Source organism: Bos taurus, chromosome 22, assembly GCF_002263795.3.
Source record: "Bos taurus isolate L1 Dominette 01449 registration number 42190680 breed Hereford chromosome 22, ARS-UCD2.0, whole genome shotgun sequence".
Classification (NCBI taxonomy): Eukaryota; Metazoa; Chordata; class Mammalia; order Artiodactyla; family Bovidae; genus Bos; species Bos taurus.
Genome location: NC_037349.1, coordinates 41,871,590 through 41,875,675, shown reverse-complemented (window position 1 = coordinate 41,875,675; position 4,086 = coordinate 41,871,590). Strand labels below are relative to the sequence as shown.

Sequence of the window (4,086 nt, the reverse complement as noted above, 5' to 3'; positions counted from 1 at the left end):
GCCCATACACGTGCTTTTGATTAGGCCCATGTTTATCTTTCACAGTTAAGCTTTCCTGAGTAACATTCTCTACAGCAGCACTTCCCAAACATCAGTATGCCTCTCCAGCACTTAGGGATCTAGTTACAGGCAGCTCTAGATTCAGTAGGTCTACAGTGGGACCTCAGCCTCTGCATTTCTCCTGGGTGACGTGCATGCAGCTGGTTTGTGAATCACACTTTGAGGAGCAAGGCTTTAGCACAGGGCAGATTTTGCTAGCATGAAGAATACACAGGAACATTACTTATGCACTAGGTGCTGCCTCAGTAAGATTTTAAATAGATTAAAATGTTCTTTTTGCTTCCCCCCACCAAGATGTAGATAAATGAATTACACAGACCTGTAGTCTTGCTTTTTCTTTTTTTTTGGATATGAAGTTGACAATTTCAGTTAGCAATTGCTAATTTCAACATAAAACTCTAAAGTGGTTCAGCTTGCCTTGCTCATAACTAACAGAAGCTTCTGAGGCTGAATCCTGTACTGCTGAAATCAACCAGTTGTTCAGCGTAGATTAGTATCTGAAAGAAATGTCTTACTATAGAATTTGGAAATAAAAGTTTAACTTGAAGTAAGTTTATATCCTTTCTCTTTTCTCCTCCAAATACTTTCCACTCTGCTTTCCCCAGCCTACTATGAAGATTAACATAATAACGACACTTTACATTTTAGTATCTTGAACAACACAATGTTTAGAAATACCCTCTGAATCTGATAACTGCATTTTAGGCTTCAGTTCAGTTCAGTTGCCCAGTCCTGTCCAACTCTTTGTGACCCCATGGACTGTAGCACACCAGGCTTTTCTGTCCATCACCAACTCCCAGAGCCTACTCAAACTCACATCCATCCAACCATCTGTCATCGTCCCCTTCTCCTCCCACCTTCAATCCTTCCCAGCATTAGGGTCTTTCCCAATGAGTCAGTTCTTCCCATCAGGTGGCCAAAGTATTGGAGTTTCAGCTTTAGCATCAGTCCTTCCAATGAATATTCAGGACTTATTTCCTTTAGGATTGACTGGTTGCATCTCCTTATAGTTCAAGGGACACTCAAGAGTCTTCTCCAACACCATAGTTCAAAAGCATCAATTTTTCAGTGCTCAGCTTTGTTTATAGTCCAACTTTCACATTCATACATGACTACTGCAAAAACCATAGCTTTGACTTGGCTGATTTCAAAGAAAAGAAAAATAAAAAGGTTTTCAGGGGAAAACCTGGTTAACACTGTCTGGCCAGGGGATCAAGGTTGGCATTGCCAGTGATGTTACACTAATAGCTGGTACCCCATTTGATATAACACAGTGAGCAAGTCACTTTAAATCTGCAGCCTCTTTTCCCAAAACCCATAACCCCAAGGTAATCATGAAAAAAACTCAGACAAACCTAAACTGAGGGATGTTCTATGAAACACCTGACCAATTCCTCTTCAAAAATGTGAAGGTTATTAAAAAGACTATGAAACTGTCACAGACCAGGGGAGACTGAGGAGACAGGCTGACTAAATGCAGTATCATTCCCTGGATTGAATCTTGGAAAAGAAAGAACATAATTGGAAACCTGATGAAATCCGAATCAAGTCTAGATGTGTCTATACTGGTGTCCTAATTGTGACAAATGTACTACAGTAACTGATCTGAATGTTAAAACATTAGGGGATGGTGAGGGGTATATGGGGAATTAAGTAATACAAAAATCAAAACTACCATGGCTTCAAAGACAAAAAGCAAAAGAACACCTCAGAGTCTTAAAAAACTAAAAAAAAAAAAGTCCTTAAATCATGAAAGTAAGCTGAATCTCTCAGCTGACATTTACCAAATTGCTTTGAAAGAAAGCAGAGTCTAGAGGAACTGTTGAAAAATCTGCTGCGTGACTAATCCCAAGTTGGATCCCATTGAAGGGTATTGGAGAGATCCATTAGGTGGACGAGGCCGTCCATTTTCCCGGGAACTATCGACCGCGGCGGTGCCCTTGTTCTCCGCGCATGTGCCATCGAAGAAGCTCCCCTGCCGGAATCGAGTTAAGAGGAAACATCACAATCAATAAAAGACACTCTATTTTCCATTTGCTCATTGTTTTTTAAGGGCTTATTTTATAACAGCACAAAAAGGATTCAATTTAATATCAATTCACCTTCTGGGTGAGGAGAGGACTCTAGATAATTGACTTTTAGTGCCTGATAAGGCTTGTGACAAGGCTCGCGTTTGCTAACATTTTGACCAAATGGCAACCTCAGCCATGGAGGACCCAGGGTAAGCGGATGCTCAGCATTACTCTGTGACATCGGAGCCCCTTTTAGCGTAGCAGCAAAGTCAATGAATGTCGCTTGAGCACCCATTGGTTGCCGAAATATGCTGGTCAAGCACCTCTCATAGTTCTGTTAGGTAAGTTGATCCAAAAGAGTTCCTACAAATTTGCCTGCCAGGCTCTTCTGCCTCTGGGATTTTATAGGCAAGAACACTGGAGTTCCATTTCTTCCTTCAGGGGATCTTCCTGATCCAGGGATCCAACCCGTATCTCCTGTGTCTCCTGCATTAGCAGGTGGATTCTCTGCAACTAGCACCATCTTTCATTAAGCTTAAATGGTAAGATCTGTACGTCTTTAATTATAGCCCTGTCTTCAGATGCTGAAATATTTGTTGACATGAAGTGTAGAAAAGTTCTAGGAAAATGTTTTCTTATTAGCTTCTTTGTGCTGGGATCTTTGAGGGACCCTAATAAATAATAACCCCCTCTTGAATTTTGACCAACCTGAGAAATAAGACAGAGCAGATGGCAAATGTAGACTAAAATAACTATTTTATTACTCATAAACTGAGGTTACAGGACATGGCTCATCTGTAAACCAACATGTTCCTAACTCTCAATTCCAGAATTAAGAGAATGAACCCACCCAGATACAGTCTGTATTGTACTAGACAGTGTTTGAGTGGAGTTGAAGGTCACCTACCTGTCCCTCCCCTGTCAGACTCCACTAGAGTCCACTCCACTGCCTTAATGTCCCCAGTGGCATTTGCTGTATGTCTGTTCTGGTGTTCACAGCACTCCTGGTAGTCTTAATAAATTGCGTTATAAATTATAGGTCTATCTTCCCCAGCCTCCAAGGCAAGGTTATAACTATTTTAGGTCAAGGCGGCATCTATTATTTCTATGTCTTTTGTGCCCAGTGGAGTTCTAGGCACAGAGTTAGTTTTTAGTAAATATTTGTTGAAAGACTAAGCTCTGTAATTCTGTGATTCTGGAGGTAGTTTGACATCAGCTTTCTCACTTCATTTGCATTGAAATCATCACAATTATTACATGGCAGCTTCTTTATGACACACAGTAGTGTAGGGACAGAAGGGGAAACTGAAGCTATATGTGATACCGATTTTAATAGGCACATGTTTGCTTAAGGAAAACAGCTGGAACTTGACGCAATAATAAGTAGTGATTAGCACAAGTGTTTGCTGCCTGTGTGCTAACTTAACCACCTCTCACATTTGCAGTGTGTTTTTTTTTTAAAGACTTAAGGACAATGTGAACATAATAAGTTCTGAAAACTGAATAGAGTTAAAAGTTGACTTTTTGTTCTTCATATTCTCATTAACTGTTATATGCAAAATGCCTTTGAAGGTATTTCTGTAAGGAATGTTGATCTTAGATTCCCGTGGGGTATGTGGTGCTTGGTAAAAATGTGGATCCCCAGTATGCATCCCTAGTGTTTTCTGCTTCAGGAGGTCTGGAGGGAGACCAGTGTTGAGTGTGTTTAACCATCATCCAGGTGACTCTCATTCAGGCATCCTATCCCTCATCATAGCAGTAAGGGATCTTCCAGTTGAAGGAACAGTGCATGCATGCGTGCTTAGTCGTGTCCGACTCTTTATGACTCCATGGACTGTAGCCTGCCAGGCTCCTGTGTCCATGGGATTATCCCAGCAAGGATGCTGAGTGGGTTGTCGTTTCCTCTTCCGAGGGATCTTCCCAACCCAGGGGTCAAACCCACATCTCCTGTAGCTCCTCCATTGGCAGCAGATTCTTTACCACTGAGCCACCTTGGAAGCCCCTGAAAGGAGCA

General features: G+C 41.5%; 1 long non-coding RNA gene across 1 annotated transcript; it reads right to left on the bottom strand.

Annotated features, from left to right (window-relative positions):
• Positions 1 to 380: 380 nt before the first annotated feature.
• Positions 381 to 3,283, bottom strand: LOC112443500 (uncharacterized). The gene is made up of 3 exons (XR_003031892.2): positions 2,980 to 3,283; positions 1,845 to 2,035; positions 381 to 557 (listed from the first exon to the last, which is right to left on the bottom strand). It is a non-coding gene; the product is annotated as an uncharacterized lncRNA (long non-coding RNA).
• Between the last annotated feature and the right edge of the window lie 803 nt (positions 3,284 to 4,086).